Here is a 15,929-nt window from a genome sequence, read left to right as displayed (position 1 = left end):
AATTCAGACAATAAATGTAATCTCTCTTCCCACACCAAACCCCCTAAACTTTTCTAGTATACCATTTCTAAACTTAAACCAGGCAGAACTTCACAACCAAACACTCTGTACCAAATCTAGCTTCTATGCAGCCTGTACTTCCAACACACACACACACACACTTTAACAATACTGCCACTTCACATTCAAACTTTAATCACAGTAGTCGCGCAGCCTCCAGCTCCCACGCCATACTGAAAATACTACTGACTTCAAAACAGTTCTCACCAAAACCATCCGTTACCTCAACAAAGTCACCATCATAGCCTCCCCAGAGAATAGCAAACTAACAGTTGAAAAGCTTAGTTTACCCTGTTTCTATCTTAACAGATAATTCTAGAAAACATACTTCACTCCATTTAGAATAAATCCTTCATTCTCTCTGCACAAAGATGGCCCATCCTCTGATACTTATTATTTCAGACCCATAGTCATTCTATTACCCTTCTCAAAAAATCTCGATAAATATAACCATTCACAACTGATAATTTTCCTCCTCAACCATAATCTCATATCACCATACCAGCATGGCTTCTGGTCCTCCCATATTACAGACGCAGACTCCTCTCATTTTTCAACACTGTAAGCACCCATAGGAACAAAATTTGCATGGTCTTCTCGGTATTCCTCAGCATCTCTAAAGCTTTTGATTCTGTCTCACATCACATTCTGCATTCGCCTTCACAGACTTGTGGCTTATCAAACAAAGTTATCCTGTGGATCAAATCTTACCTTCACCACAGAACTCAAAATCTAAAACAGCTACAAACCTCCTCCATGTTCCTTCCCATTCCAGTCAGTGCTCCTCAAGATCTACCCTTGGCCTACTTACCTTCAATATATTTGTCCACAATCTGCAGACTGCAATAACTCCACTCTGATCTAGTATGCCTTAAACTCCATCATCATCTCTTCAGCTCCCTCTATCTTTGAAATTTCACAGGTGTGAAGGAATATTGAGTATCTTTTTGAAGTACGGTTACCAAAATCTAACATTGTCCTACACCCCCAAAAACAAATCATACCCTTCACACCTAAACTGGTATCAACACTGCTCAACCCACTTAGGCTTCAGTCATATGATGGCACATTAATTGAACTCGTTCACCACCCTAAATAGCCTGGAATCACTACTGATGAACATATAAAACTTGATCTACACATTCACCAAGTAACCTTAAAACCAGTCATGAAAGGCTGTTTGTCTTCCCCTGACATACACCCCAGCAATCTTTATCAAACTACAAATTAACACATCTCACAAAATTTGAACTGCCATACAAGACTGCAGTGCAGTCCACAAACTTTCCTACTAGAACACACCACTGTGTAGCTCTTAACTGGCTAAACTTACTTAACCTTTTTAAACTCAACCAATTAAAAAAGCCACAAAAAATCCTCCACCAACCACAAAGTCTACTACACAGGTATGCCCCTTCTTCTTGTACTCTGTTTATCTAAAAAAAAGTCTGGAAAATGTGATATTTCTCACACAACTCTCATGGGAACTCACTAAATGCTTGCATTGTACCAAATAGTGGAACCCCACTGTCAAATAAATGCAACAAAAACCTTCAAAAAGCGCAAAGCACTTCCTTCTTGATACATGGCAATGTCACAGCTCTGAACCACCTGATAAGCTCTTCCCCCTACTTCCTCCTGCCCCGTACAGCACCATACTGCAAACCATCAACACTGCACATCCTTGTGCAGACTCACTTCTTCTAAGCTAAGCATCATCAGAATGCTCACTCAAAATATCACTGACCTTCTCAAGGTCACAAGAGACCTCTTATCCCAAACACATCTCTCTCTCCGATAACCACTTACCTTCTCCTTGCATATCCTCAGTTATATATTCCTCACTAATTACTACTCATATATCCTCAGCTCTACCTTGTCTCACATTAACTTGTTATTTGTCCCAATTCCAAGTCTCTCATTTCCAGTACAGTGGTATAGAGAGCTCTTTTTTTCATTTTTTCACACTTATGGCAGCCCAACCTGGGCACCCAATAGTCATTACCTCCCATGCTATTTGAGTGCCTATCTCCCATACTGTCTTTGTATAATATGTCCTTTAAACTATGTGTACTGTACAGAGCAACCACCAACACTGTATTAAATTTAAGCTTTTACAAAAAAATTAAGTGTACAAGAATGCAATCTTCAAAAGTATCTTTGTATATTTTTTATAAATTATTCACTTTAACGTTTATGTATAGCACGGTGCAATTAAGTCATTACTTTAACTCTTAATATGTCTTGGTTATAGTCTAGATGCTTTTGCACTCATGCAGCTTATTTCCCCTGGGTCTCTGATGAAAATGCATTTTAATTCCCAGCTGGATTTTCCTGGTAAACAAATGTAAATAAAAAGCAAAGGTACGACTTGCTTTGTATAACAGTTAAATTAACCACAGACAAACACTAGTGCATTTCTGCACCTTTACTGTGAATATAAAGTGGCAGCACCTGGCTCTTCAAGTGGGCTACATGAGGTTTGTAAAGTTAGTACCATTTCACATAAGAAAACTGTCAAGAAACCATGCGACTTGGGTCTTTAAATCTGATATTTGTACAAGACCAAGTAGTGTAGCAGACTGAACAAAACTATACTGTCACTTGCACCATAAGAAAATTTCTGGTAGAATTTGAGTAAAATTTTTGTCACATAAAAACTTCTTTTTAAGCTCTAGTGGCAATGACATCTCAAATAAAAAAAATTAAACAGTCTTCAACTGCATACTTATAATATCCACCTTATTGTCCATAATTTGAGCACAGACAAGAATGGCACAGCTCACAGTAAACTGAAGGCTTAGATTGCAGAGTCCTTTGAACAAGCATGTTTGGACATATTGCCCTTACCTGACAGCTGTGACACACCAAAAAAAAAAAAAAAAATCAACACAATGCACTACACTCTTTGTGCCACCACAGTTATACAACAACCAAATAAAAAGCAATTATTTCACTTTACTATTGGCAGGGAAAAAGAAATGTGAATCTTTATCGAATATGTTTGCTGTCAATTAATAAAACATGTTTTCATCTTTTTTTTTTTTTTACACTACTGTGAGACAACCCTACGAATTATAAAAAACACAACTACCTCAGCATTTCTGTAAATATTTAAATGTTCATACAAGCTGTCCTGTATTCATTTGCACTCAATATGTGCATACTTCTGTGTCATAACCTAGTTGTTGTGTCTTTCGGCTTTTTCCGGTTAGGGGTCGCCACAGCGGAACTCCGGTCCGCTAATGATTGGCAGTAGATTTTTACATGCCGATTTGCCGGCCCTGAAGCACAACCTTCAATGAAGGTACGCCCATTCATGCATGTCTCCACACAGAAGATGCTCTAGCTGAGAATCGAACAGGACAACGTCTTACTGTGAGGCGACAATGCTACCGCAGCACCACCACTGCAGTTCTGTGTCATAACCTAGTAATAACCTAGTAATAACAAATATTTGTTTGCACCATGCACTACCCCATATGGGCTGCTCATTGGGCAGGTTTTCCTATTCGTGAAGGGACACGCTGAAGCATACTCACCAATCTGACATTATTTACTAGTCAAGCTTCAAGTCCTACTTCCTCAAAAGATTAGGCACCCCCTACTCTCAAGACAGAATTATACGTATACAATGCATTCTTAAAATCAGTGAATTTTCTACCTGAAATCTTTAAACGAAAATGCCAAAACTAAGCAACGGGTTTCATACGTTTAATCAGTAAAACATGTATTTATTTACTTTTCTTCACTGGATTAGTGCACCGATGAGCATTAACTGCTAAGCAGTATTACATTCATTTTTTAAAGCACAGCCTACTATGTATCATAAGGTTATGCAATTACTTCTGCCATTTTATTAATAATAAATGCAACCATGGAGCGCGGTTATTAATGATAAAAGTTTATTAACGGGATAGTGCCTCACTGATGCTCTGCTTATCAAAGCAACCTATTCCCTCACTGCCAATAAACACACACATAAGAAAAGGGACAAATATTCCACTGATTCCTGTGACTATAATTTAAGCCATATTCTGATTCGCAAAACTCTCCATCCACCCAGAAATTTAAAAAAAAAATGCTGTAAAGGATCCACATTCCTGCAAGGGAAGCTCTGATGCCTGAAGTGAGTAGATTCAATGCCTTCAATGCTTGCTTATTCATCACACAGTTCCTCAGAGAAAAAGAAAAAAATATGTAATTAAATGTGAAGAAACAGCATGGTATGGGAGAGAGACTGAAACTATGATAAAAGGGTCAGGAGAGAGACAGAAACTATGATAAACAGTGTGTATTTACATAAAATTATACTAAATACCCTGACTAACAAAACCGAAAGGTATGGCCAAACTGTGGCTAGTGAATTGGATAGCAATTGCTGACAGGTGTGCTCACCAATGACCAGTAATCGGTCAAATAAGCCAAAAGAATCAAGGGCAGATCACTCACTACTTGGGGAGCACTAGTAATAACACCAACTCTTGTCACACACCAGTCAGACTCCAGGTGACAGTGATGTAAACAGAAACGATACTCGAGCTCCAAAGTAAAAGCAAAATACTATCGGGTTTGCCACATTTCCTGATGTCCTCTCATGCCTTCCCTTGAATGAAAAATCAAACGGCTACTACCACCAGCCCCCCCCCCCAAAAAAAAAGAGTTTGTGAAGGAGACGAAGGCTGAAACTAAAACATATTACAGTCACTTTAAAAGAAACTACGTAAGGGAAGCACAACGAATTACCATTCCGATAAAATGTTAATGTAAGGAGCAGTTTGCACTTACAAGTGCTTAATAATGATCCTACAGAAAGTATATCTGGAAAAAAAAAGTTAAACTACTGATACTACAAGTGAAAAAAATGGATTAAAGAGCGGCAAACACTTATTACATGTGAAGAATTGGGAACATAGATCCGATTCAAATGGCACAGGAACACAAAATGCAATGGTAGTTGACAGTAGGAAACAAAAGAAGACTGGAATTTAAGCAATACAGGAAATTTAACAGAAAAATGACACTGTGGGTGGGAATGTGAGTGACATAACTAAAGTGGGCGTTACTTGTTTTCGTTGTAGTTGGACCCGAATTTTAGACACTGGGATTGTCCCTTTAAGATCACCATTATGAGTTAATTACATCATAATTCAAACTCAAGCAAATTGCATGAACAAAGAATGGACCAAGGTTACAGCAGTTGGAGAAACCTCCATTCAAGGGGCATAGCATTGGAGAGGGGCCAGTCTGTATGCAATGCAAAGGCTGAATGTTTGATATATTCTTTTGTTGTTAGATTCTGAAAGTAATGACATACAGCCATTGAGCAGTATTATCCATTAGGCAATATAGCTTTCCAAGCCACTCAGGGTGTCAATGGATTCATTAGTGGTGGAGCCAAAACGAGTCAGTTGGAAGAGAGATGCAGAGTCAGCCAAAACAGTGGTTTGTCTAGAAACCATCAAAAATGTGGCGGTACACTGTAAAATGCTAAAAAGCAAAAAAAAAGGTTCTATAGTGGCAGAAAGCCCAGAAACAGAGAATAACAATCTGCAGCAGCTGGCAGTCTACCCGTGAAGCCCATTATGGCATTATATAACATGGAGGATTAATTTCAGGAATTTGTTGACCCTGTCTTTGCTGAAGAAAGGGGTAGTCTAGTATATGTGACAAAGGTTTGAAGGACAGTCATTTGAAGAGAAAACAATGGAGAGGACAGTTGAGAAAGGGAGAAGGACAATGCAGGGAATGGAAGGATGGGAGGAGACAGGGGTAAGGGCACACATCAGGTAACATAGTGGGACACTGAGCCCAGTGACACACATATTCCATGCTGGAATTCAAATGGGGGGGGAGTACCTATGTAGTTTTAATATCTGAAGATGGATTGCAATGCTGTCTGAAGGGAGACTGTCCCAGGTCCAAAACATAGCTGCAAACTTAATGGAACTGGGTAGAACTAGATGATACAGAAGGAAAGTTATTAAATAAGAACAATTATAAAATACTTGTACTGGGATTTCAGGCATACTAACACTTGGTTTACTGCATGACATAATTAAGCAAAATGGACAGGATTTGAGGGGAGATATTGGGAATGCAGATGTGTCTTGGAACCAATCATTGCTGAGCTTTCAGTATTAACAGCTACAAGTGTTTGTTATACAGCTTAAATTAGTTCTGCACTCACTGCAGAAGAAAACACACTGCAGACAATTGCTTTCAGTGATTCAGTGTGCAACAGTCCACCAGAGCTATAACTAGAAGGAGACTTGTTTTTACTCCTGGCTTTGGAGGTACACATGGTGGTATCTAAGAAGCTTCAGCCAAACAAGACAAGCAGAGATGGAACCCAGATATCAGGAATACCAGAAGGGTTAGAAATGAATCTTTCTGTTCCAGTGCCACAGATAAGATGTCCAATAATCTTTCAGTTCCAGTGCCACAGATAAGATGTCCAATATGACAACTGTCCCTTCAGTCAGGGCAGAAGCATTCTGTCAATATTGAAAGGCTGGAAGAAAAGGGAAGAAAAGAGGCGTTTTTTTTCAACTAGTTCACTGAGGATTTTTCATCATAGTCAGGGTTGAACAAATACTACTTCTGGTCTCTTTAGTTAGTGAAGTGTTGTGTGTCTCTTGTATTCAAATAAGACACTGAGGCACTGTAATGGGTTCAAGTTGTTTATTATACATAAACACACCAGGAGGTGTAACTGGAACATATATTTAAACTAACTGACTGACTCATTACTTCAAACACATTTGCTTGTGCACCTCCATTCATGCATGCATTCACTCTAACTATACAAAATGGCACTGATTTTGCACGTGCTTAGTAACTTATATGCACATGCTATCTTGCTACAGTGGCTGAATAGGTACAATACACACAATGATCTACATCCTCCCTTTTTGATTTGTTCAACATGCTGCGAAGATATGTGAAGGCTGCCAGCCTAGCTAGATAGAGTTTTGTAGATAATTCTGTCATTTGTAAATATTAATATAAGCCACAAGCTTGTTCTCTTAAATAAGAAATTTGTATTGGATGTTGAACTTCAAAAATGTAACTACATTGCACTCTGCTGGAGGAAAGCTGATAAGTCAAGCATTGTATAATTGTTTGATCTCAAAACTCGGAGCTGAGGTGTCTGGATGAAGGAATTCCTTCTACTGTTTTGAGACCAGAGTTAATTGCTAGAATTTACATGTATAATGTCGTTTATTGCCGTGTTTCCTGACTAGGTGCAAGCTTACTAAGAAATGTAAATGTAGAGTTTCTGTCAGCCTGGGAATCAAATAATTGTTAAGAATGATGTTATCTAAAATGAGTCAGCAGGATGTATTATCAGTTTATAGACTTTCTCAGAGACAGAGAGAGAGAGAGAGAGAGAGAGCTTTTTGCATTTGTCTTGAGAACATCCAACTCACCAGCACTCTGCCTGTGCTCTGTATGTAAGTAGGATCTTAGACTTTAGTATCTCATTTAGAAATACCTAGGAAATAGGAAGATTAGACTACCACTAGGCTGAGATCTGGACCCTATAGCTATGCCAGTGGGGAGTCTTATTGGAGATCTGGAGAGAAAGGGAGAAACCAGCCACAGACTAACTGTGATCTCTGTGTGCCTCTGTGTGTCTCTTAAGAGAAATTATACCTTACTGTATGTGTATTTGTTATCCTTCTCAATGTGGACGCCCCTCACTGGTGTTAGTGGTGAAGATTGAGGCTCCTTGATTACTGGGCCAGTGCATGGGCATCACACATGCAATAGGAGAACAAGATATTTTTAATGAGCTAGATATCACATCAACATTTAACAATGAATGAATTCAAGTCCAAGTCGCTGTGTATCTCGGATTGGCCTGGAAATTCTACCCATTCTGGTCACATAAAAACTTTGATTGGGTTTAACAACAGGGACAGTCTCTTTTCTGGGGATTCATTTACAATAGGAACTTCAGGGATTATATCAGGATTACTTGAAGAAGATACACTGTCCTTTCGAATTTGAACAAGTGTAGAGTTACTCTGCGAAACAGAGTCTCTGGCACAGGCAATCTGCTGCGTCGCTGGTTCAGAGACTGGTAGTATGTCTTCAATTCCTACAGAAATGCATTCCACCAGATTGTACACTGTAACATCTCAGTTCTTCACAAATATTTTTGATAATTCCCACTCAATCTTATACTTTAGATGTATGCATTTTCACAATCTCTCCTTGTCTTAATGGTTTAAGAGGTTTGCTGGATTTATCTTAGTACAACTTTTGTGACTGGTGTTTTTTCAAAAGTTGAGTCTTGACCATTGTGTTGTTCTTTGCACTGGGTATTAATAATTGTTTACTGATCAGCAGAGCTGTTTTAGTCTATCCGGACATCAATCTCTGAGTAGGTGAACCAAGCAAATTATCTCAAGGAATGTTTCTGAGATTAAGTAGGTTAAGAAAAACATCGGTACCATCTCTCCTGGATTTCTCCAACAAGTAATTTCCACTTTGAACTGCACGCTCAGCTAATCTATTGGAATGTGGATGCTCAAGATTACTAATAACTCGGGAAAAGTCCCAAGACTCAGCAAAATTCTTGAACTGCTGACTTGTAAACTGTGCACCATTGTCAGATACGACTTTGTGCGGACTACCATGAACAGAAAAATCTCTTCAATTTCATAATGATACTGCTAGATGTTAAGTTAGGAAGAAGCTCAATTTCATACCAGTTTGAATAAATGTTTACTAACACTAAAGTAATGCTTATTCCATTAGAAAATATCAGTAGCAACTGTCGATCATGCTAATTCAGGAATCTGGTTTAACTGAACTGGTTCTTTCTGTTGGTGCAATTTAGTACTGTTGCAGATGGAACATGTTAGAGTTTCCTTCTCTATATCTTTTTACATAGAAGGCCAAAATGTTATGCCTCTTGCCCTTCTTTTGGTTGAATAAGTACCCTAGTGACCACAATGTAAAATGTTGATATATTCTTGTTGTAATGCTGTACGAATTACCACTTTAGGACCTTTTATGATGATTCCAACTTCCATCATGAGCTCTTCTCTGTAGGAAAAATACTTCTGTATGTCAAGTGGTAAACTAGTTTATCGTGCTGGCCATCCTTGACTGATCACGTGTTTCAGCTTCTGGAGAATTGGGTCTGAAGCTGTATGATTTCTAAGTTCCTCAAGATGTGATGAGGAAATATTTTAGACTTCCATGACTTTAAAGACTGCTTTCTCATTATCATGCTGTGCTTTTGTTTGTCTGGGTGATCTTGACAAAGCATCAGCAAGGTATAGAAATTTGCCTTTTGTATAGACAATATTGAAATTGTACTTTTGCAATTTTCACATCATGTGTTGCAAGTGCTGGGACTGTATGTATTGGCTTTTTTAGAATTGTCACTAGAGGTTAGTGATCAGTCTCTATTTGAACAGGTTTGCCATAAATATAATCAATGAACTTTGAACACGTGAACACTATTGCCAAAAGCTCTTTTTCAATTTGTGCATACTGCATTTCAGTTTGGGTTAAAGTTCTTGATGCATAGGTGACTGGTATGATTTCTTGAAAACATGCTGCACCAAGACCATACTTTTAAGCATCAAACAAAAGAGTTACAGGTTTGTGAACATCATAATATCTCAATCTCGGTGGACTGGCAATTTTCTGCTTCAGAACGTCAACGTTTTTGGTGTTATTCCAAACAGAACCAGTATACATTTTTGCATGTCAGCTCATGTAATAGTGCTGAAATCTCACTCATCTGGGAGGAATGTGCCCAAATAGTTGACTATACAAGAAAACATCGCAAAGATGTGACATTTTCTAGAACTGGCATCTCAAGAATTGCTGCTTGTTTATACAGATCTGGTTGTAAGCCAGAAATGATAAACAAATGACCCACACAAGTAACGTCTTTCAGTCGGAATTTACATTTCTGAGGATTCGTTTTAAGATTTACTTCACATGCATGGTCTAGAACTTTCTTGAGGTTTCTATCATGTTTGACTGCACCATTGCCCCCTACAGTAATGTCATCTACTATAATAGCACATGGATAACCCGAAAAAATTTGTTCCATCGCATGCTGAAGTACTTCACTGCAGAATGTATCCCAAATGGCATTCTCAAGAAACTGTATCTACCAAATGATGTACTGAAAGTGGTTAACAATGAAGATTTGTGATCCAGTGAAGTTTGCCAAAATGAACATTTTGCATCTAAGATTGGAAAAACAGTGGCATTTGGCATGGAGTGGCTACTTCTACTGTGTGCATTGGATGATAAGGACGTTTAAGCTCCTTGTTTAAGTCTCTTGGATCAATACATATTTGAATATCATCTAAGCTTTTCTTATGAGCTACAACCATGGAAGATACCCATTCAGTTGGTTCTTTTACTGGAGTAAGGTTGCCTAAATTCACTATTTTGTCAAGCTCTGCTTTTGCTTTGCTCTGCATTGCTACTGAAACCTTTCTTGCTGGTATGACAACTGGTCTTACTTCATGGTTTAATTTCATGGACTATATGACTGGATGTTTGCCAAGCTTGTCTGTGAAAATATCAGCATATTCACTGAAAATATTCTGTGTAAAGCTACTGTGGTTGTTCAGACTTGTATGGTGAACCTCTTTAATAAATGAAATCAGTCACATTCTCAAACTGTCTTTGAGGCCTAACAATGAATCTGTTAGAAAAGTATGTATTAATATGTGTTTGCTTAATAACAAATTAATAATCAAGTGTTTTTAATATGCTTTTCATTCTATTTCTTATGCACTGTGATTTTATAAATTGAGTTTTATATGAGGCCAAAAATAATCCTTATTGAAACTGCAGCATGCTTACTGAAACTTGCAAGTTGCCCTGTGACCTAGTAACTGCTAGCACAGCAATATTCTTGTTTATGCCTTGTGGAAATGTACTTGAAAAGCAGGTGTTAATCTGCTAGGTCAGAAGCATATGAATAGACAATATACCATTGAATAAATGTAATGATTCCAGACAGGCAGCCTTGTTCAGAGGATGGGAACCTCTGCAGCTGCAGTAGTTTAGAGATAAGTTAGACAAAGGCTTTTTAGAGAAATGAACTGCTAGCATTGTGTTCGATTTAGCTATAGTATCTTGAATGTAACATAACAAGTATCTAACTGAAAGTAACCAAGGCCATGTTGTTTTCCTCAGGATGTTTCACATAAAATTGTTTAAATCAGCAGAAAATCATGGGAAAGATGGTCAGCAGATGATGACCAAAAGGTGGTAATTCATTACGTCAGCATGGTAGGACAGGATTAATTTGATAACCTATAAAAATGAATGCATTTCCTGTTTCTGGTTAGACAAACTCTGTATTAGCACGTTTTTGTCTCCTTGCTGCAAGATTAAAGTGCCTTAACCTAAACCTACCGTGTTTTGATCATTCTTAAAGTATATTTTTCCTTTGACAGATTGGTCCTTTGGACCGGAATACGTATCTCTCGCTCTGGACCTAGGTCAGAATGGGGCCCGGTGGCATGCATCCCTATGGAGAAGAGGCCAAATCGGCTCTTCTGCTTTGAAAGACCTCCAACTGAATTGTCGTTCGAAAGAGGCCAGCCACTGTTTCTGATCTGAGATTGGAGGACAAGTCAACGATCCGGTGGATCAACTCACGGAGGGTCAGGTAAGAAGGAATTACCTTATTTTTGTTTCAAGATCAGGGAATAGTTACAGAATTATTCTTTTTTTTGTCAGGTAAATTGCTTATGCAAATTAGAGACAGAAAAAGTATTACTGTTTTTTGTCATAGATCAGGGAAACAGAATAGGTAGACAGTTATTCTAGATAAACTGTGAAAAAGGTGGAGATTTGTGGTACCACATGATAGAAAGGGTTACGTAACAATTTACAGCTTAGCTAAGACACCAATGGAAAATCAGTGCACAAAAAGCTCCCGGGACACGCCCCTAACTGAAGACGCAAAGTATATGCAATTACAGCGTTCCTGATAATGTTAAATATTATACCAAATGGGTCGATAAGTACAAATTCGAGGGTAATTTAGATAAGCTCGCACTTATGAAACTTGTAAAACAGTTAAAAATAGACGTGAAAGGCAAATTGAAAAAACAGAGACAATTAGGAGTCCCTCAGGTGCACAGGTGGCTTGAGGAAGCAAATCGTAGAGAGCAAAGAATTAAAAATTCAAAAATGATGTTTTTAGATAAAGAAGATAATAATTTAGTAATAGCACCGGCCCTTCCTTCACCCCCTCCACTTCCGTTACCAAAATATGAAGCGAGTGGACGTACTGATCCACCTCCGCTATACCCAGCTGTCCCTGCAAAAGCACATCCGTTTGTCAGGGATCCCATCAAGACCAGGTCTCGAACACGCGACTTGAGGAGGGAAATTGAATTAAATGAGTTAAATAGAGCATCACAAGCTATGAGCGAAGAAGAGATATGTCCGCTCATAAAAGTACCGAATCCTCAGGCAGGACAGGCAGGACAAGATCTGACTCTTTTAGTTTATAGACCGTGGACACCAGAAAATATCCGGAAAGCCACAGAAGGTATTCCCCACCCAAAAGTGAATTTTAGGAAGTTTTTAGAAGATTTACAAGGTATGAGATTAAGTTACCATTTGAATGGAGAGGAAGTAGAAAAAGTAGTTAGACAAATTGTAGGTCCAGATTGGCACATGATTTGTGGCAGCTGGAATCCTCGTGACGCACAACTTAGACCACTCCCACACACTGATGCAGAACTAGATGGCAGAGTAAAAGGTCTGACAGACCGGATCTCTGAAAAGTGGAAGCCTAGGGCTGATTGAACTTGTATTAATCAATGTATACAGCAGAAAAAGAAACAGTAGATGAGTACTATGCCAGATTATTAATATGCTTTAACAATTATAGTGGCATGACAGTTCCTGAAAATCAAGCGAATGATTCCCCGTATGAACAACAATTGAAAAACGCATTTTTGAAAGGGTGCATTGCACCTATTAGTAGCTTCATTACGAAGCATATGATAGATAATCGAACAAGTAGGTTACAAGCCTTACTTGAATATGCTAGACATGCAGAGAGACATTTTAATAGTAAAAAGAAAAAAAAAACCCAAGTATTTTCAGCAGAAGATGGGTCAGAAGTATTTGTAGTGCAAACTGGGAAAAAGGGTAAGAAAAATCCCCAGGGAAATAAACAATCTGACAAGCGATCAGAAGATTTCGAAGAAAGAAAGAAAAAGGGTGAGTGTTTTAAGTGCGAAAAAAAGGGACATTTAGCAAGGGATTGCAGGCTAAATAAAAAGGTGACTACAGAAAATAAGGAAGGTGAGAAATGACTATATGATAGTCAGGAATCATTGAGTGAAAGTAAGCAGGAAAAGGTAAGTGTGAATGTGATAGCAGGTGAAGAGGATGTGACACAAGGGGTAGAGGATGTATATAAATACACAGATGTAGAAAAAAATAAAATTTTGGACCTAGCTCTTTTGAGCTTAGACCTTTACTTAGCAGATACAAAACCGAAAGTGATGCTTCTGGTAGAAGGGAGGGAAGTTAAATTCTTGTGTGACTCAGGGGCTTCACAGACCCTGATACACCCTTCCAAACTACCGGAAGATACAGAATCACCAGACTATATACTAGTAAAAGCAGCCAACGGACAGCTATATCGGGAGCCACTCTTCCGTGACATTACAATAATAGACCCTGTTTCAGGGATGACTCAGAAAAGTAAAATTGTAGTTTCTGCAAAATGCCCAGTGAATCTTTTCGGGTAGTGATTTAATGCAGGTATTTGGCATAGCAGTAGTTCCAACCATGCAGGGTATGGAAGCACAGCGACAAATGGACACTTTTGTAGTGCGACCGGAGGGTGAAATGCATTATTGGTACAGCCAGGACTTGGTTACGACTGGTCCAGGGGCAGTAACCGAAGAACTAATGAATGTAGCTATCAGCAAGTTCCCCTCCCTCGACATTGACAAACAGCATTTGTTGCATTGTACTTTATATTACTGTAATAGACCAAGTCCTGATAAAGATTATAAACTTGAATTGTTTCAAATCCATGCAAATAGGCTGGTATTGCTAAATTTGTACTGGGATACAAAAGGGAACAGTGTAGCAAGCTGTTCATTGCCCCAGGAATTTTTGACACTCTACAAATCTAATTGACTGCCCCATGTTTATTATTTATTTATTTATTTTACATTTGTTAACCGGGCTAGTCTGGCTGGATACATGTCCATTTTCAGCAGAGGCCCGAGGAGAAAAGCTCCACTAATAGACTACGACAATACATGAAGACTACTTTACTAAGTCGATCAATCTTTTTAACAGAGAACAAAACACAAAACAAATCATAATGTTCCAACAGAATACAGATTGTCTTGACTAACTTAAGTAGGTTACAGTAAGATTAAGATCAAAGTTCATATCATGTGGTTGAGGAGATAAGTTGAGGCACAAGAAAATACAGTTGAGTAAAGGATATCTGCAGTGTAGGTATGTAAAAATTAATCATTGGTCAGAGGTAGAGGAGAATGATGGTATTACACAGAGTGCAAAGAAAGCTAGTAGTTAGGCATGCTAAAAAAAGCAAGTTAGAAGGTAAGGAGAAAAGTTGGTAGTAAACTAAGGGAGAAAGGGATAAGAGGAAAAAGAAGAGTGTGGGTAGAGTATGTTTAGATAGGGTAATGGTATTTAATCAAGTTAACTGTTAAGAAAGTAAAGTTAAACAGGAGAGTGAGGTATATAGGCAGTGAGACAAGGGAAAAGGGTGAGGGACCAGAAAGGGGGTTAAGAATGTTAGTTTAGGTAAGAATGGGAGAGTAAAGAAAGAAACATGCAGACTGTTCAGAGTAATAAACAGTAGTATGCTCAGTCAGGATTAGAGCAGGGGCAGAGCCAATGGATTTGTAGGTGGTTTTTTATCTGTTTTTTGAAAAGGTGGCATGATGTTAGGAGGTCAGTTCAGTGGGAAGTTTATTCCAGTATGAACCGATAGTGTTAGCAAATAGGGAATCACCTGATTTATTATGAGATTTCAAGGTAGTCACTAATAGTTTGTTGGCTGATCTGAGTGTCTTGAGATTCTTATAAGGTGTAATGACATTATTTAGTATAGGGATGTTGGAAGGGTAATGGAGAATTTTGAAGGTGATGACTAGTTGTTGTAGAAGTATAAGGTTTGGGAGTTCAAGCCAGTTGAGTTTCTTTAAGTTTAGACAGTGGTGAGTTTGGAAGGGTGAGCCAGTGGCAAATCTGGCTACACTGTGGTAGGCAGTATTCAGTTTCTGAAGATTACTCTTAGATAAGTTGACAAAGGAGGGAGGCGAGGTTAGTGTAGAGATAAGGTGAGTTTGGGCTAGGGCTACTCGAGAAGAGGCAGTGAGATAGGGCTTTAGTCTGTAAAGGGCACCAATCTTTTATTAACAGTTTTGATAGTTAAATCAATATGATGGTGAAGTTAAGCTGGTTATCTATGGTGGCGCCTAGGAGTTTGGTGCAGTTGTCAGGTTGGATGATAGTGCCATTACAGGATGTTATAGAAAAGAGATAGGGGTGGATTTAGAGGTAGGGGTAAAAGTAGTAGTTTGGTTTTTTTGGGATTCAGGAGGAGGCAGATATGTTGAAACCAATTTTCTGCTGCAGTGAAGACTGCTTGGGTGGTGGAGTGGAGTTCTTCTGGGGTAGTGGCTGAGCAGATGAGAGTAGAATCATCTGCATATTGGATGCATGTGGATGTAGGTAGGGAGTTGGGCAGATTGTTGATGAAAGTGGAGAAAAGTAGGGGGCCTAGGATTGATCCTTGTGGGACACCAAGAGTGACAGGGAGTAGAGTGGATAGATGGCTGTCCCAAAGTACAGCTTGT

This window comes from Protopterus annectens, chromosome 5.part0 (assembly GCF_019279795.1).
Source record: "Protopterus annectens isolate FY-2018-M chromosome 5.part0, PAN1.0, whole genome shotgun sequence".
Lineage (NCBI taxonomy): Eukaryota > Metazoa > Chordata > Ceratodontiformes > Protopteridae > Protopterus > Protopterus annectens.
This window is presented reverse-complemented; position numbering follows the sequence as displayed.